The sequence below is a fragment of the Thamnophis sirtalis genome, unplaced genomic scaffold (assembly GCF_051295495.1).
Source record: "Thamnophis sirtalis isolate CommonGarterSnake01/CBP01778 unplaced genomic scaffold, rThaSir2_p1.2 scaffold_9, whole genome shotgun sequence".
Lineage (NCBI taxonomy): Eukaryota > Metazoa > Chordata > Lepidosauria > Squamata > Natricidae > Thamnophis > Thamnophis sirtalis.
Window position 1 is genome coordinate 33,407,158 of NW_028261389.1, and position 25,826 is coordinate 33,432,983.

The 25,826-nt window shown below is 38.1% G+C and overlaps 1 protein-coding gene across 3 annotated transcripts in view; it reads left to right on the forward strand.

The window, feature by feature from the left end:
- GRIN2B (glutamate ionotropic receptor NMDA type subunit 2B) overlaps positions 1-25,826 on the forward strand; it is a 352,876-nt gene that overhangs the window by 201,147 nt on the left and 125,903 nt on the right. The gene's annotated exons all lie outside the window — the stretch shown is intronic.

A 25,826-nucleotide genomic window follows, 5' to 3' on the forward strand; every position in this document is an offset into this window, starting at 1 on the left:
ATTGTTAGCAATGTCACAAGGTAATCCCAATAATGGAATTGAGGTAATAAATATAAAGTTTCTTGTTCTTGAGAAACTGGTAGGCTAAATAAGATGCCAGAACTTGTCAGTTTCCCATTTCATAAATAACTGTCGCTTCCACATCTAGAGACTTCTCTTTATTTAAAAATCAAGTCTTCCTGTTATGATTTAACGGTATCTAAGAACATACACATATTGACACATACACCTTAAAACTGTAACATATAGTTACTTTTCTCAATATTTTGCAACACCTTTTAGAAATTGAAACTTTGGGAGGTCCAGAAAACAAATAGCATTCATTTTTTCCTGAAGCAGAAATAATTTTTCTCAGCCTTTCTATACAATAAAAATGTAGAGATTGAATAGTAATTACATTTGGAATTAAATGTATTATAAATTGTCATAAAGCTGATATTAGCAATATTAATAGCAATTGCACTTAGACTTATTTACCTCCCCATAGTGCTTTATAGCACTCTCTGAACAGTTTACAAAGTCAGCATATTATCCCAACAATCTGGGTATTGATTTTACTAATTTTGGGATGAAAGGCTGAGTCAATCTCGAGCCCACCAGAATCAAACTCCAGACTGTGGGCAGTGTTAGCCTACAATACTGTAGACTAATCACTGTGCCACCAGGGCTCCAATATAATATTATCTTTCTAACCCACCTTTCATTTCATTTGTTCGTTTCGTTTATTGGTTTTGTATGCCACCCACTCCCGAAGGACTCCAGGCGGCTCACAATAAAACAGGGGAGGGGATAAATAAGTCAGTACAAACAATATTAAAATACACAACAGTCACAATTGAAGCGGGGCTGGATACTTCAACAGCCCCCAGGCTGCCGGAACAGCCAGGACTTAATAGCTTTACAGAAGGCCAGGAGGGTAGCAAGGGTCCGGATCTCCACGGGGAGCTCGTTCCAGAGGGCTGGGGCAGCAACAGAGAAGGCTCTCCCCCAGGGGGTCGCCAGCCGACATTGGAACCCGGAGAAGGCCGAGCCCGTGTGATCAAATCGGTCTTCGGGAGGTAATTGGCAGGAGGCGGTCTCTTAGGTACCCAGGTCCGATGCCATGCAGGGCTTTATAAGTAATAACTAGTAATAACCTTTGAAAGCCATTGCACATTAAAAGTCACTAGATGCTGCTAATACTACAACTTTTTTTTTGAATACAAAGTTGTTTAATGGACTCACAAAGTGGGCAACATTGGTAACATTTGTGTGTGTGTGTGAGGGAGGAGAGGCCATCCAAAAATCTTGTGCCAGGGAATTGTAAGAAAGTAACCAATCTGCTATTATTAAGGCCAGCTGCCAAAAATCAAAATGAATACAAAATGTAGACCAGTTGGATTCATAAGACATATTAATCCATATACTTTAGTTATTGAGTTAAAATAGTTAGCTTCACCTATGTTATTTAAGGCCAAATCAACCAAGTCATATTAAGGCATGGCATGATTTGAGAAGTTATCAATTTTTGTTGTATAACAATGGCCTCAAATGGTTTGGGACCAGATCAAATACTAGAACCAGCTACTTCAAGTTGTCACTTATGACATGCTACATTGCCACACCACAGCTGTTTAATTGCAATTTTATTTGTGTAAACAAAATGTACACATATTATCTTTCTACCCCTGCTTTGAAAGCCATTGCACATTAAAAGTCACTAGATGCTGCTAATACTACAACTTTATTTACATACATAAGCATGGTGGAATTCAACTATGTTCTTGCCATGAGATCTGGTTCAGAAGACAATATATCCTTCAAAATAATTTGCTTTGACTCAGAAACTAACAGGAAACTAATCAAGGAGAGAAGCAACTTAGAACTGAGGAGAAATTTCCTGACAATTAGAACAATTAATCAGTGAAACAGCTTGCCTCCAGAAGTTGTGAATGCCCCAACACTGGAAGTCTTTAAGAAGATGTTGGATAGCCATTTGTCTGAAACAGTATAGGGTTTCCTGCCTAGGCAGAGGGTTGGACTAGAAGACCTCCAAAGTCCCTTCCAACTCTGCTATTGTATTGTATAGATCACATCAGAATTCTCCTTCTTTAAATTCACAACTAATTCAGGATAAGGTGTGTGCTTGCCATTGACTAAGGAGAGCCCTTGTTTCACGATTTGCAGGTTTGTAAAACAAAGAAAAGCTAAAGTAAGTCCATAAGCAGAATTGTGGCTGTTCACTTAGTGGCTGAGTGGGAAATTCCAGTTGTGCTTGCTAAATGAGGATTGCCTGTATACCCTGATAAACCTTGATATCACTCCAATTGTCCTTGCTTTCAATAAAATTGAGTGAAATTTGTTGGAATTGCTCTAAAAATGAGGTCAGCCAGGCTTCAAATCAATGGGAGCACAGGTGTTGGATAGAGATTATTTTAAATTCTAAATTCAATTTGTAACAAATTGAGACTGGAGCAATAGGCTCCACCAAGGTCCTCCATTCCGGTGGGAAAATATTCAAAGCTGATTGGCTGAGCCGTCTGACAGCTCCCTATAAAAGGGCTAGCTGTCAGATAGGCCAGCTGTGGATCTGTACATAGTTATTGAATAAAGTGCTGTTTGTTGTTACTGAAGCCTGAGTCCTGTCTCATCCATTCACCCTATCTAACACAATAATATTTAGAATTTACTGAAAAGTGCCAGTAAGTTCCTTGTTTCTGAATAGATGATATTTGCATTTCAGACAATTAAGATATTTTGTATAGAGATAATATTTACAAATAGAGTAGTTAAAGAAAATGAAAAGCTCCTTAGAATCTATAATGAATTGCTGGAAAAAGTTTGGGATTCCTATTTCCATGCCCAACATTATCCAAAAAATGATGGGATTACCATATGAGAAACTGATTATTTGGCAAAGAGAACTGTTTACAATTGAGGTTACAGAGAAAAAATAAAGGTCCCTTTAATAAACTATTCTGAAAAGAAATGATGGAGAGGATCTAGGACCTGGGGGAAAAATAAGGATACTTAACTTTATATTAAGTCATCCCTAGAAATTCATTGGGTGACTTTAGCCTAGCTATTATCTCTCAGCCCAAACCATCTAGTATCATAGTTGCATGGGTTTATTTAGGCCATGCAACATAATATTTCCTTCAGTGCAGAAATATAAATGAAAATAGCTCTGTTTAGCTGTGGTTTGGATACCTCCATCCTCTCCTGCTGTGGTTTTAATTTTTGGTAAAGTTTACTTTAAAAAAAATCCAAGGTATGTGTTCAATTACTCTCAGCTTTATTTTCTCTTAAAATAAAGAATTCCAGTATTATATTATCATGTTCTTCTCAAATTTCTGCTACTTCCATTGCCTGATTATTTGTTATTGGTTCCAATCAGATCTAGAATAGCTGATCTACTAGTAGATTATTGCACTTTGCCAGCTACACAAATTAAAAATCACGAGGTCTAGAAAAATCATATTCCTGACAGTTAAAATCTCCCATCAGTTTTACTTCATAGTAGTAGGCAAGCAAATCTGGCATAGGCTAGTCTTAAAAAGCAGGATATAAAATTAATGGTCAAAGAACCTAACTATTTTCCCCATATTTCTCTGTTTGTGTGATTGTATCCCAATGCAAATTAAAATCATTTGAATTTGTTTCTAACCATGATGACACAGTATTAAGAAATATGCATCTTTGTCTTTCTGAATTTGCATTTTTTGTTGAAACATTATGACATACATTTTGCACTTGTGCCTCTTTTCTCCTCTCCATAGTCAGTATGCTTCATACATTGAATGAAATAGTCTATAATCCATAAAAGCTTACAGTAATAAATGTATTGGCTGGTAAAATACCATCTTTGCTGTATGTACAGTATTTGATGAACAACATAGTTACTTCTTGGCAATTTATCAACCCTGTTAAATAAGAAGTCAAACAAAGACATGTAGAGCTGAATAATGTAATGTAACATCAGCATAGTGATGACAGCATCAATCATTCCACTTGGTAAATTCCCTTATAGTAGTAGCCTTGCATATATTTAAAAAAAAAGGATGACAAAAAGAATCATCCCCGCAAGTAATACTGTGCAGGTAAAGATTTAATGAGTAGTCACCTAATAACTGTTTGGCCTGATTAACTTGGAAAGAATAACTAGAAAAAGCTAAACTGATTAATTCTATTAGGCCTGGGATATGGTGCAACCCTTACCTACTGAAATACCTAGCCATATAGCAGATAAATTAATCATCAATGTTGTTGCTGACAATGATCAGGTTCACTGCATCAGTTCTGTAGAATTATCAGAGGCGTCTAATATCTGCTATGATATTGCAACTATAGACTTTTGGCAAACAATAGAGAAAACTGTAAATAGAGCTTAACAAATTTTTTTTTAATAAAGTTTTCCTGTGCATTTGTTCTAATTTTCCCTAAGTGCAACTAGAGACATCAAGTGTTTTGCTAAGTCTTTATTACTGAAAAGATGAGAAGCTTGCTTTCATGTAGCGTCAGTACCTTCTAAATAGCACAAACAATTACAAGCTTTTGAGTTTCAAGAACTCTTCATCAATGGAATTGGTAAAAGAGAGGGGTACATTAAAAACGTAGCTTACTTTGAAATCATCTTTGTACTAAAGTACATTATTGGGTGGAGTGAATTGAATAGTGTTGTGCTAAAGGCTTTCCTAACCCTTGTTAAGCAAAGACATATACATAGAGAGGTGCCTGACTAGGTGGCTTAGGGCTAAAGCACTGACCTTGTTGATCAGAAAGGTCGGCAGTTCAGCAGTCTGAGTCCCTAGTACAGGTTCCTGCATGAGCAGGGGTTGGACTAGATGACCTCCAAGATCCCTTGCAACTCTGTTACTGTTTACAAGAGGTTTGGGAGCTTGAGGATTCTGTGCAGATTATAGCTACTCCTAGCACTGCACTCTTTTAGACAGAGAGTTTAGATGTTCCTGGGATCTATTGGAGCCACTTTCTCAGCTGAGGAGTTGCAGCCTTGAATGCTCTTACTACCTCTGGGATCACTTTGGCCTTTACTTTCCATATTCTCTCTAGTTCTTCCTTCAGGCCTTGGTACTTTTCCAGTTTCTCATATTCCTTCTATCACCATCACTATCATTGTCTTTTGCTTCTTATCTACTACCTCAATGTCTGATTGCTGTTGTTGATTGGCTAGTACCTGTTTGCCTGTCTGAATCTGGAAGTTCCATAGGATTGAAGCTTTCTTATTCTCCTCAACCTTCTGTGGGATCTCCCATCTGGACATAGGAGGGTCTAGCCCATATTCTGGGCAGAGGTTCCTGTGCAACAAGGCCAGGTATTTGGTTGTGCCATTCAGTGTCTACTGTTCTTGCCTGCACCTGATCCCCTGCCACAATGTGTTGGACTGCCTCTGAGGCCTCTGCACAGTCTGCACCTCAGAAGTACCTGTCTAGCATGGTAGACCTGATTCTTCTTTGGATCTGGTGTTTAGTGCCTGTTCTTTTATGTTGCTATGATCAGTGCTTGGCGAAACTCACTTAACAACACTCTTGCTTAGCAACCAAAATGTTGGCATTTGAAGCACGCAAGTCTTAAAGCTGTCAAGTTACAAGACCCTTGCACCCCCTAACCCTTTGGAAAAAAATCCCCAGGGGTGTTCAAACCTGACAGCTTTAAGACTCGTGGACTTCAACTCCCAGAATTCCTCCTCTCGCTCTTCATATTGATGAGGTACAGACGGGCGGGGAGAGGGAGCTGGAACCGGTTCTAAACGGCACTGTAGATTTGTGGAACCTCTTCTATAGAAAAGGTTAGAACTGGCAGGAACCCACCCCTGTTCAGTACTGTCTTTTAGTGCAGGTCTTTCCAGCTACTAGTAGGGTTTCCCAATTCCATTCACCTGAGCTATCTTGATGATACATTCCATTCAGGGTCTTGTCTTTGCCATGGCACTCCTTCTGCATGACATAAGTTTGAAAATGAAATTATAAAGAGATTAATCCTTGTACATTGCCATGTCACAGTTGTAAAATATGAAGTCATCTACATTCCAAACAAACAAACAAACAAACAGAAATTGACATATTCCCATATTCCTTTTTAGAACACAATAGATATGGCTGAAGATTATGGAAATTATGGGGAAAGTCTAACACATCTAAAGGACATCAAGTTGATTAGGCTGCTTTATGTAGAGAAAGAAAACCCTATATCAGAGGAATATGTAATTTCAAACTGTTTGAAGATTTCTGTCTAGAGAAATGTAACAAATGTGATATTTATGAAGTTTTAGGTATTGGTTTGATTATACTTTATTTCATAAAATGCACTCTTTCTATACTATTTTACTATATTTTATAAGAAATGTAATGGACTTTTCATGGTGATGTGAGGCTATTTCCATTGTATCTGGGTGATTCTCCTGACAGAGATAAAGCAGACTAACTTGCTGAATGCTTTGTAAACCAACAAAATTTTGAAATGTATGTGTATCAGTGGGGAAGAAGGGATGCTAATTGGTTCCTATTCTGTGGATATGCTGGCTCAGATTCAGCTGAAGGCATTGTAGTAGCACCAGGCTTGATAATGAATATTAAATGCACTTTGGACTGATTTGCACATGAGGCAGATGGTGGCATGGCAGGCTTCAGTATTCTTCCTTCCCATCATGATTCCTTATTGTATTTTATTTTTAAAAAAATGAATGTTATTTGAACATTCATTGCCACACAAAAGCAAATAACGACAAGTGATGTTTTTATCTATAAATATTATTAGCATATTAAATAATATTATTTTAGAATTACATAAACTAATTCCACACTTCTTTGTTTTCTTCTTCTCTCACATACTCCAGTTTTATCCTCATTCCAGAATAGGGAGAGAATGAAGGTATATAGCATTATATGATTTATTGTTCAATCTATAAATTACTTGATTTGGATGAATCAGGAGCAGGAAGGGGGACCAGAACACATATGGATGTAAGCACAATATTCAGCCATTGAGTGTTACCCATGATTTTCTTATAGTTATTTATTCCTAAAGAATATCTGATTTTAACATTCTCTTAATCCTGCTATTTATTTTTACGTTTGTAAATGAAATAATTGATTATACTGATCTTATTTATATAAAATGTTCAATTTTCCTTGCCAGTTTTATTTGATTTTCTCCCATTCATTATTTTCTTTACTAATAATTACATAAGCATCTTTTTACCATATATGTTTTAAATCCAAGCCAAGAAAAAAATCACTTCAGAGGTGAAGTGTGAGCAATACCTCACCAGATCTTTTTATGTGAATTGGCTAGATGCTGTAATTCAATTATTTTAACTTCCATAAATATAATCATTAATTGCTCTTAGAATCTATTCCAGCCATCTATTGGCAATAGATACTGATGCAAATATTCATTGTCCTTTCTTTGTATTAATTTTTAACCCATCTTTATTATTGTTTATTTAGATTTGTAATAAATATTAAACAGATTTTTTTTTTTAAAAAAACCACAATCAGATGAAATTTTATATTTTACAAGTAGATATTGTTAAAAGCTGATTGGAATGGCTATGTTTTTAAAGGCCAGCCTGGAAGACAGTCCCCATGTTCAATTGCAAGGGTCCCCAAACTTGGCAACTTTAAGACTTGTGGATTTCAACTCCCAGCTAGCTGGAGAATTCTGGGAGTTGAAGTCCACAAGTCTTAAAGTTGCCAAGTTTGAAGATCTCTGTTCTATTGGGAAGTGAGTTCCCCACAGGCTGGTAAAACAATCCTGTTATTTGTTACTGATAATGCGTCAATCCCAAAATCAGTTATCTTTGATTATCAGAAACATAGTGAAGATTTGTTTCATCAGTTTAATCTGGTCTGCAACATAATTTCACTGATATACCAAACATAAAGACATAGCACAGTATTGATTAAAATAGCAAAAGCACTTAGATTTCATAGTACTTTACAGCACTCTCTAAGCAATTTACAGAATATTTACAGCATATTTTCCTCAACAATAGGGGTCCACATTTTATCAACTCAAAAGGATGGAAGGTTGAGTCAACCTTGAGCCAGTCAGGATCGAACTCCTGGCAGTGGGCAGAGTCATCCTGCAATACTGCATTCCAACACTGCATCACCATGGCTGCAAATGATATTGAACTGAGTATTTCAGGCTCATTCCCACAAACACATGGCAGAAATAATATGGTATTTTTTAAATACAATCTCAAGGTGTTGCCTTCTTCTCATACCCAAATCACATCTGAGAAGGTGTGAAGTCATCTTCAGCTGCTCTGACTTTAAAGGAAGATTTTTCATGCTTTAATCACCAGTTGGCTAATGTGGCAGCCAGTGGTGAGATCTGCCCAGTTCCTTTTGGCCATTTTAGGCTTCTGTAGAAACTCCTATTTCCTCCAGCTGTTGTGAACTTCTCACAATATCCATTTAGGTTTCCATGCAGGAGGGAGCAGACACCTGGCTTCTGCAGAGTCATCTGCCACTATAATGTTTGACTATAATTTTCTAAAGTGCTTATCTATGACTTTCTATAAACATGAGTTTAGTGATATTTTTAAAATGTTTAAAAATGTATAACTGGCTTTCTCTTGAGAGAACACTATGCAACACTCCCATATTGCACAGGCAGTTAATTTAAACTAGGAAAGAGCAAGGTTCTGCCAGCTGTATGTTGCTGGCTCTTATCACTGTTGGATTCATTACAGGTTTGGCAAACAAGGACTTTTGCATGATTGCACTTTTTATTGTTCTTATCACTTTATTGAGATGAAATTTTTTCCTACTCTGTTCTAGATCCATAGCCAGCCACAAAGTATTCCCAAGTACCCTGGCCATGTGGAGAAAACTGGACATGCTGCCAGCATGGCCGTTTCCTTGCAGCATTTGTGACTTGTCAGGTGTCTGCTTTCTGGGCACAGGTTTAGTACTGCTTTAGAAGAATGTTAAACCTGTGTTTACCACTAGCCTAAGAAGTTACAGGAATAGAGCACCACTGTGATAGTGATTTGTTACCAACCTACTGTCCTACACTTGCATAAATCTGCCCCGCTCCACATTTGACAATATTATTAATGGTTGTTTTCTCAGTCATCAAATGATTCTGTGTGAGATGGGAAATGAAGGCTGGGAAACCCACTAATATTTCGTTCATTAGTCTGTGTTAGATACCAAGTGTCCCAGTCGGGAGGAGGAGCTCAATCGGGAAAGAAGAGGGCAAGGTCTGACACACACCCCCCATGCCTTTGTACCTTATCTACACTGCTCAAAAAAATAAAGGGAACACTTAAGCAACACAATGTAACTCCAAGTCAATCACACTTCTGTGAAATCAAACTGTCCACTTAGGTAGCAACACTGATTGACAATCAATTTCACATGCTGTTGTGCACATGAAATAGACAACAGATGGAAAGCATAGGCAGTTAGCAAGACATCCCCAATAAAGGAGTGGTTCTGCAGGTGGTGACCACAGACCACTTCTCAGTTCCTATGCTTTCTGGCTGATGGTTTGGTCATTTTTGAATGCTGGTGGTGCTTTCACTCTAGTGGTAGCATGAGATGGAGTCTACAACCCTCACAAGTGGCTCAGGTAGTGCAGTTCATCCAGGATGGCACATCAATACGAGCTGTGGCAGGAAGGTTTGCTGTGTCTGTCAGCGTAGTGTCCAGAGCATGGAGGTGCTACCAGGAGACAGTCCAGTACATCAGGAGATGTGGAGGAGGCCATAGGAGGGCAACAATTCAGCATCAGGATCGCTACCTCCACCTTTATGCAAGGAGGGACAGGAGGAACACTGCCAGAGCCCTGCAAAATGACCAGCGGGCCAGAAATGTGCATGTGGCTGCTCAAATAGTCAGAAACAGACTTCATGAGGGTGGTATGAGGGCCCGACGTCCACAGGTGAGGGTTGTGCTTACAGCCCTACACCGTGTAGGACATTTGGCATTTGCCAGAGAACACCAAGATTGGCAAATTCACCACTGGTGCCCTGTGCGCCACAGATGACAGCAGATTCACACTGAGCACATGTGACAGACATGATAGGGTCGGGAGATGCCGTGGAGAACGTTCTGCTGCCTGCAACATCCTCCAGCATGACCGGTGGGTCAGTAATAGTGTTAGGTGGCATTTCTTTAGGGGGCCGCACAGCCCTCCATGTGCTCGCCAGAGGTAGCCTGACTGCCATTAGGTACCGAGATGAGATCCTCAGACCCCTTGTGAGACCATATGCTGGTGCAGTTGGCCCTGGGTTCCTACTAATGCAAGACAATGGTAGACCTCATGTAGCTGGAGTGTGCCAGCAGTTCCTGCAAGACGAAGGCATTGATGCTATGGACTGGCCCGCCTGTTCCCCAGACCTGAATCCAATTGAGCACATCTGGGACATCATGTGTCGCTCCATCCACCAACGCCACAGACTGTCCAGGAGTTAGGGGATGCTTTAGTCCAGGTGTGGGAGGAGATCCCTCAGGAGACCATCCGCCACCTCATCAGGAGATGCCCAGGCACATGGAGGCCACACACACTACTGAGCCTCATTTTGACTTGTTTTAAGGACATTACATCAAAGTTGGATCAGCCTGTAGTGTTTATTTCCACTTTAATTTTGAGTGTAACTCCAAATCCAGACCTCCATGGGTTGCTAAATTTGATTTCCATTGATAATTTTTGTGTGATTTTGTTGTCAGCACATTCATCTATGTAATGAACAAAGTATTTAATAAGAATATTTCATTCATTCAGATCTAGGATGTCTTATTTTTGTGTTCCCTTTATTTTTTTGAGCAGTATAGTTTTTCCCATGTGAAACCTGTCAGTGTAGGGAGATTCCTGTATTATAGGCAGAGGAAATATAAAGAATCTACTGTAGTCTGAACTCTACTATGGCTCTAGTTGTTTGCGCCTGACAGTCTGCATTAAAATAGAAGGGTCCCAGGTCTCATTACTGTGGTGGAATCAATTTAGGCTCAAGTTGAAATGATATAAAAATGGGTCGAGAGGAAGAAGGACAGTTCCATATCTTCTAGAACCCAGGAACTTGCAAGATATATTTCCTTCAATAAATAGAAGCAGCAGCTCTGATCATATAGTAAAAGATTTTGGCTGGGTTGGATTTCCCGTGCAATTTCTCAGTTCTGAAGCAGCAAAAATGAACCAGTATCAGAATTTTCCCTGCTGATTTCACACATCTGCACTAATTGTTAACAGGCATTTAATGCTAGTCAAGTTTGAGAGACTTTGTTACTCAAAAATATTTGGGGTGTGTATGTACAAAATTATGCTTTTCAGTAAGGTTTTTTAAAGGATGTAGTTTTAAAAAAATATAGCACCAATCTTCCAGAAATTTCAAATTAAATGTAGGGTCAGTAAGAAAATGTAATTGCGTTGATTCTTCTGAAGATTCTGCTGCAATAGATTTTTTCTAATATGTTTATATTGATTGACATATAAGCTAAATGTAACCTAAACAAATCAACAAATGCAAAAGGAGGTGGCCACTAAATAATCACTGCAGTCATGTAGCTGATATATTATAATAGTCAGATTTAGCAAAGGACAAAATAGATTGCAGCATCTATCAATATTTCTGAAAATAATGAAATGAATGCTGTGAGAAACTTACTCCCAAAGCATCATGTTGTTCTGAGATATTTTTGTTTGGATGTGTTGCTCAAGTAGCCACCCATATTGCACGTAGAAGCTAATAAAGTAGTGAAGAGATAACTCAAATAATACATGCTTGCAATTATTAAATAACTCCTCCTTTAATGAAGGATTGACATGTACCTCCAGCTTTTAGTGCATTTCAAAGTATTCCACAGTTTAAATGCCTTGATATATAAGGTCATGTATTAATGATGTCATATGCAGTTTTCCTGATTGAAATGTATTATCCAGCTTATTTACAGTGCTGTAGAGTTGTCAGGTATATGCTAGCAATAGCACTTAGACTTATATAGACTTCACAGTACTTTTACAGCTCTCTTTAAGCAGTTTACAGAGCCAGCATATTTTCTCCAACAATCTAGGTCCTTATTTTACCCACCTCAGAAGGATGGACGACTGAGTCAACCTTGAGCCTGGTGAGATTCGTTCTGCCAAATTGCAGGCAGCCAGCAGCCAGCAGTAGCCTGCAGTCAGGGATGGATTCCGGCTGCTTCTACTGCCGGTTCACTCAGGGATGCGTTTGATGTGCGCTATTCGTGCATGTGCAGTATTAAAAAATGCTTCTGCACATGCGCAGAAGCAAAAAACCCAAGACGGTGCCACCTATGGCGTTGCTGAGGGAACTGGTTTGGTGGCATGGCAGGACGAGTTACTACCTACTCTCCCGAACTGGGCCAAACCAGTAGGAACCCACCTCTGTCTGCAGTACTGCATTCTAACCACTGCACCACCGTAGCTCATCTCATATGATGCAAGTTGTCCCCATTTGATTTAACCACAAGATGTCTTAGCACCTTTTAAAGAAACAATTGTGAACCTCATGATTTATGGGAGATATTATTAGTCACTGGGGAGCTTCCAGTTCTTTGGCACCATACACATCTCCACAGGGAGTCTAGATCGATTATATTGGCCTTCTCAACTGTGCTACATGGTCTAATTGGAGCCTTGGTGGCTGCTTGGAATGGGAGAGCAATGGTGGCTTTGGACTAGATTTAAAAGAGGGGAGTGTGGGCAGTGTCTGCCAAGGCCCTATGCCCATTTTATTCTCTTATGAGCACACTTGAATGCTGCCCTCCAGATCATTTTGATTTGGGTGGCAGGTGACACCAGATATCTGGCTTCTGCAGAGGCAAATTTCAACATACCTGACTGGGGCTTTTTTATATTTATGTCCCCAACAAAGTTTGCTAACAGTTGCGAAACTTACAATAGCTCCCGGTACTTTCTAACAGCCAGCTTCCAAAACACCCAGATCAGATCAGCCCAGCATCTAATGAAACCGAAAGCTAACAGTCATTCTGGCTCCCTCTTATGGCCGATTGAGGAAAACAGCAACCAATCACATTTTACAATAGGATTTAAAGAAACAGGTATAACATTGCTATATGATTTATATATCGCCAACCCAACCGTTAGACTATATTCCTAGCATTGTGTAGTCCCTCTCTTAAACCATGGCTATTCTGAGATCAGGAAGTGGGTTGTACAAGAATGCCACTAATTTTTTCTCAGTTCTTATATATCTTTCTCTAAAGAGAGGTGGCATCCACCCAGGGCTTGGATGCTCCAACTGTTCAATTCCTATCCCTCTACTTGAGTAATTCAAGAAAGAAAGAAAAACCTTTTGGTTGTGAACAGTATTAGATTTACTACTTATACTAATCAAACAGTCTTATGAATACCAAATGTTTAAAAGAGAACCCCCTTTTCTACATTATAGATGTAGAAAAGGGCATGGAATGCATCCTTAAAACATGTAAAAACCTATTAGAAATGGACATCCCATGGTCTGGAGTTCAATCCTTAATGACTCAGCCTTCCATCCTTCTGAGGTTGGTAAAATTAGGACCCAGATTGTTGGGGACAATATGCTGACTCTGTAAACTGCCCAGAAAGTGTTGTAAAGCACTACAGGGTGGTATATACGTCGAAGTGCTATTACTTATTATTATCTTGTACCACAAGATATAAAATGTTCCCTTCTGTCTCTTTGCATATTCTGCAGTCACATCTCTTCTTTTTTCTTTAAGCTCTTTTGCTTTATTTTAGAAACTCCCCCTTTTTTCTGTTTCTTGTTTGCTAGGAAACCTTTGGCTTAGCTCGCCCTAAGTCTGCATACTGGCAGTCCCCTAATGTTTCCCTCTTAAACTTCTCACTATGTAGATAACTGTTTTGCTTCTTTTTACTCCCATGCAGTATTTTTTTCCCCCAGGTCATTTCTGCATTTTTGCTCTTTAGAAAAGAAAAATCTTCCCCTGTTCATGGTCTATCTTTTCTCTTGATGCCTACCACTTGTTTACATGATCCCATTTCCAGAGTTCCACATTCCCCGATTCCTTAACAAATACAGGCAAGCTCTTTTTATAGACTGTTTACTTCTGAACCTCATTAATTACTCTCAATTTTTGTCTGTAGCTGAGTAGAGTTGCATGAGTTTAATGTGCTACTGTCAGCTTTCTACTAGTTCTGCCATCAAGGCCTTTCACATGGCTGCACATTTTACTGTTTTTATAATTTTTATTTACTTTATTAAAAGTTAAATATTCAAATGTATTAATTTATTTTTATAAACATCTGAAAAAATGATGCAGATATTGCTCCACCATGGCAATGCTCCTAGGAGCAACCTCATACAACTGCATCTCCCATGACTGCAACATTCAATGACCTCTTAATACACTCTTGATGGGGGTCAGCAATAGGGCAGCAAACATTCTGTTGGCTTACTTTTCCACTGGCTCAAACCCTAGTGGATTGTACTATAATTGGACTGCGAGAAAGACCCCACAGGAAAAATTCCATTCAGATTTTACTTCTGTGATTAATTCACTATCTCAGGCAACCTGTTATTCTTTCAGTATACTCCCGTTCTCCAATTTCAGCATGGGAATAATAACTCTGGTTTAACTTATAGTGCTGTTTTAATGATTACTATAAAATAGATATGAAATGCTTTAAATCCTTGAAAAGTATTAGCTTTTCATCTAAAAATGTGAAAAAAATACTGAAAGCTTGGAAAAGGGAGAAATCTGATTATGTCACAGAGTTCTTATATCAGGCTGAAAGATTCCCCCCCCCCTTTTATTGTTTAAACAAGTGGGATACAGTAAATGTTTGTTTTCTCTCATCCTTCTTGTCTTCCCTACCTGGATCTCTGGCTGTCACCTTTAATTTCTGGGCATCATTCCAATCTAACACCTGGCAATCTCTCCAGCTGAGTGATTTGACCTTGGATTATTTCCCAGAACTTTTCCAGGAAAAGATGAAAAATTCACTTATTAGAGATCATTATTTTTCTACATAGAGCTAAAATGTAAGTTTTTTCCCCCATTTCCTTGTGAAAGTTGAAATTGCTTGTTTGTCCCTCATCTGGGATTATTTAGTTTCTCTCCTCCCCTTACACTGCCCCCCCCCACATGAAGAGGTACCGGTATCTGGGATTAAGTATAGAAGGACCAATCTAAAAGTTCCTTTATCTTCCCCTCCATTAACATTCTCCTTTATTAACTATTACTGATGGCCTGGCTAGTTTTGTGGCTGCTGTAACTCATCTACAGTGACCTTCTTGGCTTTCTTCCCTGCTTTGGTATACATTGCCAGACAGAATCAGCAATTTTCAAGGTTCGTTAGTCTCTGGCTTTCTTCCTCTTCACTATGGCAACTAGCAAAACCAATAGCACTTTGATATTTCCACTCATCATTGGTTGGACTACCTAGTAGATCTGTCTCAAATTTTTGCATTGACAACTTTTATTTTTCTGGAAAGCCCACCATTTCATTGCTCTGCCATGATTCCTTTCAGCTGATGCTTCAGTCTTGAGCCATTGTTATTCTTTCTGGAGCTTTGATTGCTTTGTCCTCCTGGAACCCACTACACCAGGGGTGTCAAACTCACATCGTCACAGCAGCATCACGTGATATATTGGGACTTTCCCCCCTTTGCTAAACCAGATGTGGGCATGGCCAGCACATGATGCATCTGGCTCATGGGCTGGGAGTTTGATAGCCCTGCCCTACACAAAGCTTACGTAGGCTAACCTTTCTTTAGGTCCTCAATTTTCTTCCAGAGTCATAGACATCTTGGAGTACTCCATGGCATCTTCAGCAGTCTCCTATCTACTCTTCTGCGTACAAATCTTCAGTCAGCAATTTTCAATCCCATACCAAAACTCTATGCCATCAATATGCCAGTCTAACTTCTCTTCATTCAGCCAAAACCTTAGCTGCCTCCTGCATTCCTTTCCCAAGTATATTTACATGTAGCAGGATGAATCTGTGATTGTTCAGGATAATAGAGGTGGTTCTGCAAAGATGCTTGTCACATTATGTAATTTAATTTGTTTTAATGTATACATATAGATACATTTTTATGACTGAAAGCCACCCAGGGTTATCTATGGTAAGATTGGTGACCAATACATTTTATCAATAAATAATTATCCTTGTCCTTTTCCCCATTTTAATGAATAGATCAAATTGTATTTCCAAACCTTCCCAGGGTTCACCCTCTTGATTGTCCCATATCTGCTTAAGAAATTAGCCACCTTATGTCTCAAAGGTCCTTTTTCAAAAGGCAACTAGATTATGTATTTTTCCTTGAGGAAGACATTTTGCTTCTCATAGTTTGTTCTTCTAAGGGTTTGTTGTGCCATGTGTTTGTGAAGTATTTGCTTTGTTTCTCCAATGTACAGAACCGCACATCTCACTGCATTGTATTGAATATATCACATTGCTCAGTTTGTGTCTGGGTGTTTTGTCCTTCAGGTGGACAAGCTTCTGCCTTTGTGTATTCGTGGGTTTAATGCATGTACGTTTCTTTACAGTTGAAAATTCTCCTGAGCATTTCGGATATCCCTGCAATGTATGACAACGTTGCTTCATTTGTTGGTCTCTTCTTTATCTATTATGGAGGAGCTCCTGCTGGGTCTTTGATAAAGTCCCAGTTGGGATAGCTACAAGTTCTGAGGGCTTCGTTTTTCTTTTCCCTTTTTATGGGTAGGCAAACGTTCAGTAGTATAGGGTTCTGATCAGTCGAATTTTGTGCTCCAGTGGGTAATCACAATCAAAATGTAAGTACTGATCTGTGTATGTGGGAGTTTTCTGTAAACTTCAGTGTTAAGGCTTCTATCTTCCATAATGTGCACTGCATAGATCAGAGGTGGGTTCCTACTGGTTTGGACCAGTTTGGACGAACCTGTAGTGGTTTGCTGGCCTGGGTCACTGGAACTGGCAGTGACCTAGGCCTGCCACACCTCCGAACTGGTTCCCTAGTCGGCGGGACATGTCCCCCCCATTTTTAACCTATTTATGAGTAAGTGTGCATGCATGCACAGTATGCATCTGGCGAGCACATGCATGCAAAATTGCGCATGCATCGAATCAGCAGTAATGCCAGCAGCAACCCACCCCTGGCACAGATGATTACAAAGTAATATAATCCTTCCATCACCCCCACCCCCACCACCATTCATTCAGAACTGAAGAAGTTTCTTGGATGAAAAGTGAAACATCTTCCTCAAGGAAAAAAAAACTATAGTCCAGTTGCTTTTTGAAAAAGCATCATTGAGACAGCCATGACCTGGATGGCTGAGAATCTTCATAGACATTCAGTCACTTTATGCTGTCTTCCTGGTACATTTCTGTATATCTATAATCTTAGAAGGTGAGCAACACATTTATCTCTTTCATCCTTTCCAATCACACCAGTGTCTAGTTGTCTGTGACTATGATAAAGTCACATCTCATAAATTCTATGATTCACCATAGGCAATGTAGAAATATAGGAATCATTTTCAATGGTGGTATATGTTCTCTTCCTAGGTAACAATTTCTTGCAGAGATACTGAACCAAGTGACCTCAGCCTCAGGTAGCTTCATCAGGATTGACCCCAGTCGTACATATATCTAAGCTATATGTGCACAGTTTAAATGGTAGAGCAAAACCTAATACTTTTAATCCCAAGAGACTGCATTAGATTGCCTTTAGTTTATTAAAGATTTTTGATATATTAAGTTCCAATAAATCTTGTTATGTATGCATTTCTTAGTTACATTCATGAGATCTTGTGCTATAATGGCAAATGCTCGATAAAACACCCAGAGTATCCTATAAGTCCCCAAATGATCTAACCTTTTGTAAAGTGAACTGCTTTTACACTGATTTGATCATTTGATATTCCATAGAACATCCTTAGTACTTGAGTTCTTTTCAACCCAGATGGTATTTTGCTGAGTTGACTTCAGCCTTCGAGACACTGTCCACTGCTATGCAAAGATGCTAAAGGTATTGTTCACATTCCAGCTTTTGGTTGATACCAGAATCAAAAGGGAGAATCTATACAGTTTATAAATCAACTCCACCTTCCCCTTATTGTGTGGAATTTTTCATCTTAAGAATTCCATTTTTTAACCTGAGTAAAATAATGACAAAATTCAACAGTCTTTAATTTATTAAATATTACAAATAAAAGGGATAAAAATAAAAAAAAAGAAGTAAAAATAAAAATTGTAGAAAAGAAGAAAACAGAAAAGTAGAAAAGAAAAGAAAACCCAATATAATAAATAAAAAGAAATATATTGGTATATGTAGAAATGACTTCCCCCTTCATCACAAGTATAACAATTTTAGTAATGTAATGCCTTTTCTTAAAATACAACAAATGATCTCTTCTTCCCATATCTTATCTTTTATCTATAAACAAATTCTAAAAATCTCATCATTCAGTCCTGATCAGCAAAAGTCCATAGCGGGTAGCCAGAGATAAAAACTTATCTATCTTACCTTCTATCACAGAAAAAAATCCTTTTTTTTTTCTTTCAACAATTGTGATCTTTAATTTCTTCAACTAATGTCCTGGAACCTTATTTCTTTTCTTTGTCCTGTGTCACAAAATACTTCCAAACCTTTTTGTAAATTCAATATACGAAAGTTATTTAAGTCTTTTGCTTTGCTAATTGTACAACCCTTTTAGGTATTAAAGCATAAGTTGATTTCATTTGTATATCCAGTGTAGCATCTTTTTGCTATATCATTCTTTTAAGCTATCATTTTAAAATCTATTCTCAAAGGAGTCTTAGTCTTGTTTGATATTACTTGTTCCATAACATCTTTAAAATACACTCTATTTATAATGACAAACCTTCTTAAAATTAATTTCTGAGTCCATTATTCACAAATATTCTTCAGTGTGTCCAATGTTAAAGTATTCCATTCTGTATCAGTGAGTAAAATTTAATGTTCTTCTCATTTAATTGAAATCTTTAATTCCTGTTGGTTCCCTCTAGCATCCAATCTTCAAAATCTTCATTCTATCATTTTTAAAAGAATTTAGAGCAACAACATTTTCCCATGGGAAGAGCTCTTATAATTAATTTCAAAATGTTATTTCAAATCCATCTGGACCCTTAGTCCATTTGTAACTTTCCAAAATCAATATTCTAATCACTTTTTGCTGTTTATTAAAAAAAAGAAAAGTAGATACTGTTATTTTAAGTTGTTCATTAAAAACTTTTCACATAACCTAAGCATGTTGTTCTTTTTTTAAAAAAAATATGAACCTCAGAGATTGCTTTATTAGTGGAGTAGAACTGTTGAATTTGAGATCATACACTTTTAACTATAATATTTTTCTAAGAATGGCATTCATATTTTTTTCTAACTTCATTGCTATGTATATTTACCAAGCAGTATTAACGTGGGATGTGGTGGTTCAGTGGCTAAGATGCTGAGCTTGTTGATCAGAAAAGTCAGCAGGTCAATGGTTTGAATCCCTAGCGCAGCTTAATGGAGTGAGCTCCCGTTATTTGTCCCAGCTTCTGCCAACCTAGCAGTTCGAAAGCATGTAAAAATGCAAGTAGAAAAATAGGAACCACCTTTGTGGGAAGCTAACAGCGTTCGGTGTGCCTTTGGCATTTAGTCATGCCAGCCACATGACCACAGAGACGTCTTTGGACAGCGCTGGCTCTTTGGCTTTGAAATGGAGATGAGCAGTGACCCCTAGAGTCAGGAACGACTAGCACATATGTGCGAGGGGAATCTTTACCTTACTAACTGAATATGATAATGCTTATTTCTGATGTAGTCACAATTGTGTGCTATATAGATAGTTCCCATTCCTTGTCTGAGATGTCTTATCTATATTTCTGTTTTTTATGTATGTGCTTCTTCTCAGTAGAATAGATATGAATAATTTGTTTTGAACATGTAACATATTTCTTTTTCAAGAGACAAAGTAAATTTGGAAATTTCTACTGATAATTTATCTCATAATTTTTGTTGCACAAAAGAGTGAATTTTACCGAAATTAAAGTAATAAATACATTTCTTTCGTGGTTCCTTGAGTTCTGAGTGGAATATATGTCTACTGTACTTGATTTCTGAGTACCAAACAATATAGCAATAGCAATAGCAGTTAGACTTATATACCGCTTCATAGGGCTTTCAGCCCTCTCTAAGCGGTTTACAGAGTCAGCATCTTGCCTCCAACAACAATCCAGGTCCTCATTTTACCCACCTCAGAAGGATGGAAGGCTGAGTCAACCCTGAGCTGGTGAGATTTGAACAGCCGAACTGCAGAACTGCAGTCAGCTGAAGTAGCCTGCAGTGCTGCATTTAACCACTGCGCCACCTCGGCTTAATATACCTTACAGAATAGGGAACACCTCAGTTAGCATGTTGTTGTTTTGGTACTCATGTCATTGTATCATAAAATATGACATTTTAATTGGCCTTTCTCTGTGAGTGGAACTATATATTAAAGTTCCAGTACCGGATTGGCCATTGAAAATTATAGATGGAGTGCTGCATTTAGTTGTGAGTAACATTTGGGATTCTGGGTATTCAAGTAAATAACTAGAAAAAAAACAAGCAAATGCATACTGTGAAGTTTCCAAAAGATGACCTAATTAATTTACAAGCCTCGAGACAAAGTTCAAAAGAAATCCAGTCATTTATTAGGATCAACATTTTGGCATGTTCTTCTGCGGAGCTGAATCTGGTTTCTGGTTAATGGTCTCTGCACTTTACCCCTGTGCCTCTCCTCCCCTCAGTCTGTGTCATAAATCATATCCACCAATGAGGTGCTGCAACAGGCTGTGAACTTTGCACCCCATGCCGGCTGTAGAAATATGAGATCCGACTCGGGCCGAAGGTATGCATAGAATTCTTCCTCCCATGTCAACTTGATAATAGTCATGGTAACGATTTACAAGTTGACACATACATTGCAAAATAGTCTGTAATTGGCAGAAAATTGGGAAAATATAATTCTTACTAATCATATATTTAAATGAAAAAAGAATGTTATCTTGTGCTGATGAAGGAAACTCTGAAAGAATAGACCTATTTTTATTTATCTATTTATTTAATCATATTTGTATAACCTCTCTCACATAGTGACTCTGGACACACACAGAGTAATAATCAAAAGCATATAAAACCATGAAAACAATGAATTATATTAAAATAAATTTATTTGTTCTATTCTGAGGATGTGGCTCTGTCCCTATCTGAACCGAATCACCGTGCCCTGAGTGTCAGTCTTTTTTCTTACACTCATGACATTGCTCTCATTTCAGTTCAAGACTATTAGTGAAACATCATTATATGTGCATCTTTAAAGTAACATTTTTCTCCTTTAAACTGACACTTATTCTGCCATAGCTTTAAGGTGTAAAAAATCTGTAATGCTTTGTCATTCAAAAGAGAGCATGTGTTAGCACTATTCTACTTTAACGTTATTCCAAAGTTTCTGTTTATTTGGATGCAGTCGCCCCATTTCTCCTCTTTGCAGTAGCCAGGAGAGAGAGAGAGGGAGGGAGGGAGGGAGGGAGGGAGGGAGGGAGGGAGGGAGAGAGAGAGAGAGAGAGAGAGAGAGAGAGAGAGAGAGAACTGTTTTTTTTTTGCTTATTTGACAATTTTTTAAATTTGTTAGCTTCAATCCCTTCTATTCTGTCTCCTGATCCCCAGAAGCAAAAGAATGGTTGCCTAGCAGATAGTTTCAATTATCTCACTCTGTAAAGTCTAATATTAGGACCTGCCTCCTTTCTATCCAGAACTATTTCTGCCTTGGTGTCTTTCTTCCCGTATTGTTCTTTATTTCACATTAGTTTTTAACGTGAAATGAACTATATGGGCAATATTTTGCAAATTAGCTTAGAGAAACTCAAGCACAGCCCCAATGTAAGACCTGCTCCATTCCAGTTTGATTGACCTTGATTAGAAGATATTTGCTGTTTTGGTATTGTGCTAAAAGGAAATGACAGAAAACCAGAAGAGCAAAATAATAAACTTGCCTATAAGAAGTCACAAATAATGTAATACCATTTAGAAGCTACTGGGAATAGTACTGAGTGGGATAAGCAATGAAGAGATTGGATTGTGTACTAACATTGTTTGTTGCCCATTCAAATCTGTGTGGATAGCATTTAATTCAGCACTGGGGAAAGGCCTTGTTTTGATGTATTTTCTTAATCAGAAATTGATTTGTTTGTTGTTCCCTTTTTCCATCATAATATTATTTTCACCCAAGGAAGAAGGAAAGAAAAGATCAGGAGAAGGAGCATACCACATTTTACTGATTAGAAATATAAAAGGAAAAATAAGCCACAATAATATAAGCCTAGAAAACCAGCGGGTGCAGTTGGAAAAATGTTATTTAGATGTTTTACTAACTCCACCATTTATAAATTGTCCCAAAGGGAAAAAAATAAGGTAAATGTTTCTAATTAGTTACGTGCATTTTTGGACAAACAGATACCTGATTCCAGAGCCAGGCCTTGGTTTTTTGTATTCATCGACTAGACTGAGCTTTGTACAATCTGGCAAGACAGCTAAAGTCCAGTATTAGTCAACCTGAAAAAGATGCACTTTAGGGATATAATTAAAATATGCATAAATGAGTTTACAATGATTGTGTGACAAAAATGAAATTCTCTTGGGAGGAGCTATCCTGATATCATATTCATAGTGTTTGTAATCTTGAGACATATAAATATTAGCACATTAATTATACAGTGACAAGTGAAACATATTTTCCCCAGAGGTCTGTATGCAGTATGTTTTATTGGCAAAACACTATATAAAAATGCTTTCAGCATATGTAAATTGGTCCTCCTATGCATCATTTATGTATTAGTTAAATGTTTAGGTTCACATTATTCCATTTATTAATTTTTTTATGTGAGGAGATTGAAAATCATTGCCCACTTTGGCAGATGGAAATGATGGAAACTATAAATCAAAACTTTAACAGAAGTCATACAAATACAACTTCTTTCAAGTGATTTTAAAAATGTAGGTGTCTCACAATATTCCTCCTCCTCCACCACCTCCTCCTCCTCTTCCATCATCATCATCATCATCATCATCATCATCATCATCATCATCATCATCATCATCATTGAAACAATCCTCTAGCCTGGCATGGCTCAAGTTATATTATAAGTATCGCAACACAATCTATACTCTATACATTCAACGTATAGAGAAAGTTGAAATACCTTTTAAAAAGCTTTATCTTTAATCCCATCAAATAATGACATCAAACAAGTTAATTTCTTATCAGATTTTCTTTGTCTCTTTTCAGGAACAGCTTCAGTAGTTTAAACATCCCACAGTAAATAGTCTTTCAAGTCTATCCAGCCCTTAACTTTTCAAAATCAATGTTCTAGTCCCCCTTAAATTTATATAAAACTTTTTTCATCCAAGGTAGAAGTCTCAACAACTAGAGAATCATTAACAAGCAACTTCTTAAGTAGTTATGAGAGGAAGTAGGCAAATCACTACCTGTTCAAAAGCAACCAACTGTGGCCTAGGAAGGCAGCTTTCAAAAGTAAACAAAAAGAATATAAAGTGCGTTTATGTGACTAAAATTAAAATATATATGTTGTGGTTTCTGGTAGCTATTAGCAGAATTTCTTTCTGTTCAGAACTAAATGATAAGCCTTTAAAGATCTGTTTATAAATGGGGAAGATTTATTTTGCTTCATTTCTTAGAAAACTTCAGTTACTGAAGTTGTTTATCTGGAGGGAGAGGGGAGTAATATACATTTTGATCATTTTTTATTTTCCTTTTTCAATCTCTTTGCACTTTTCTTTTCTATATATTTTTTCTTTAGTTCTATTACTTTTTTATCTTTATGTTTGTAAAATAGTAAAATTATTATTAAAAATACAAGGTTGACTTTTCAGCTCTGAAAAAGCCTTACAAGAATATAAGCAGTAGAAATAGCATCCTAATACCCTAATTCTAAATGGCATATCCTGGGATGGTTATGTAAATGTCATTGCCACTCATACCTTATCAAAGTAGTAAAATTTCTAAATCTTTCATATTTTCAAGAACTCAGAACCAGAAACATAGTTTGAAATTAAAGTCATGTATCATGTGACTGCAGTTGCATCTTTTAAAGAAAGCAAATCTTCAGAAAATTTAGGAGAGTAGTAGAGATATGTTTCTTTTTTTCTCTGCTGTCTTTTTTTTTAAAAATCAGCTGTTAGATTTGGGGGGGGCTTTAATCCGCTTTGAAGGCCAAGGTTTCCTATATGTGTATTAGTTGTGAAAGGAAACTCTCCTCCTTATGAAATGTGTATAACAATGACATAATTTCTGGAAACTTCACGCCAAAGGATGGAGCATGACTTCCTTCACTCATTGCAGAATTAGTTCAGCAGGAGAAATTGAATCAAACAGCGAGCAACTGGATGACAAGAAGCTATATCCTGCTTACTCACAGGATTTTGTGGTAGTATCATTACTATCACAACTTTATTTTGTACCTAGAAAAAACTCACATTCACCCCGGAACCCTTTTCCTCCACTCCTTTGACCCTGCTCCCATAGTTAGTAGCCTGACAACTCAAAAGGCCTGTTTATGTGCAGCCATTTTTTATGCTGATATTATGCATTCTCTCCCTTTCCCTCTCCCTTTCAGATGGCAGACCCCCTCTTTTTTCGCTCCCTTTACATATTATTTATCTATACATAGAGAGATAATGGTAAAGGTGAAGGCTGTCCAGTCATGTCCAATTCTAGGGAGCAGTGCTCATCTTTGTTTATTAGCCAAGGGAGCCAGCATTGTCTAAAAACGCTTCCGTGGTCATGTGGCCAACATGACGATATGACCAGGTCCATGGAACACTGTTACTTATCTACTGAAGTGATATCTGTTCTGACCCCCTCCTGCGTCCAGTAACGAAAGCCAAGACAAACGTAAAATGGAATGTCCTTTAATAACAAGACCAGAATCTCGGTGGCTGAAAGCCAAATAAACAAACAGATAAGGACCTTGGCAGCAAGTCCGACAAACTTTGGCAGCAATTCAGACTAACTCTGGCAGCAATCCAGCCTGCCAAGTTCGTTTCTCTTTAGTCCAAGCGTTGACTTCTGCAAGAAGGGTGTGGCACAAGCAGGCTCTTTTATAGTCTGGAGAGGAGCTTAATGACCATCAGCTGAGCGTAATTACCTCCTGTAATTATGTAGTTGTTCTTGACGCCAAGTAGCCCTTCGACGGCGTGCATCCTGGAACAACTCACTGCTGGTTTCTGGATCACTCTCCCTTGTCTCCTCCCCATTGATCCAAGGCTCAGGCGCCACCTGGTGGCCAACCAGTCTCTCTGTGCCCTGCTCGGAGTCAGAACCCTGTCCAGGGTCCTCCACATCCTCCAGGGCCGACTCATAGGGCCCCTCGCTGTCTGAGTCTGGTGGCAGCTCCAATGGCTCCTGCCGGGCCCACAACAGATATCTATTAGTATGCTTTTGAACTACTTCGTGGGCAGCAGCTGGGGCCAGTAATGGAAGCTCATCTTGTCACATGGCACTTGGGTCTCAACCTGGATTGTTGACTTTCCATCTGACAAGCCCACTGTCTTAATCCCTGAGCCATCGCGCCCCTCTACATAGATAGATAGCAATGATTATCCATCTTGATTTTTCCCATGTCTCTCTATATTAAACTTCATATTTAAAATATGCCAAGCAATGAAATGTGTATGAAATGTTATTCCATGTGCAGTTCTTGTTTCCCCCTTTGCCCAATAATTACAAGCATCTTGGTGAAAATCAAACAAGACCATAATCACTATGTTGTTTATGATACTTCAAGTGAAATTGCCTGTCCTTTTTAATTAAGAAAGCAACTATTCCAATTTAGGGTGATAAGAA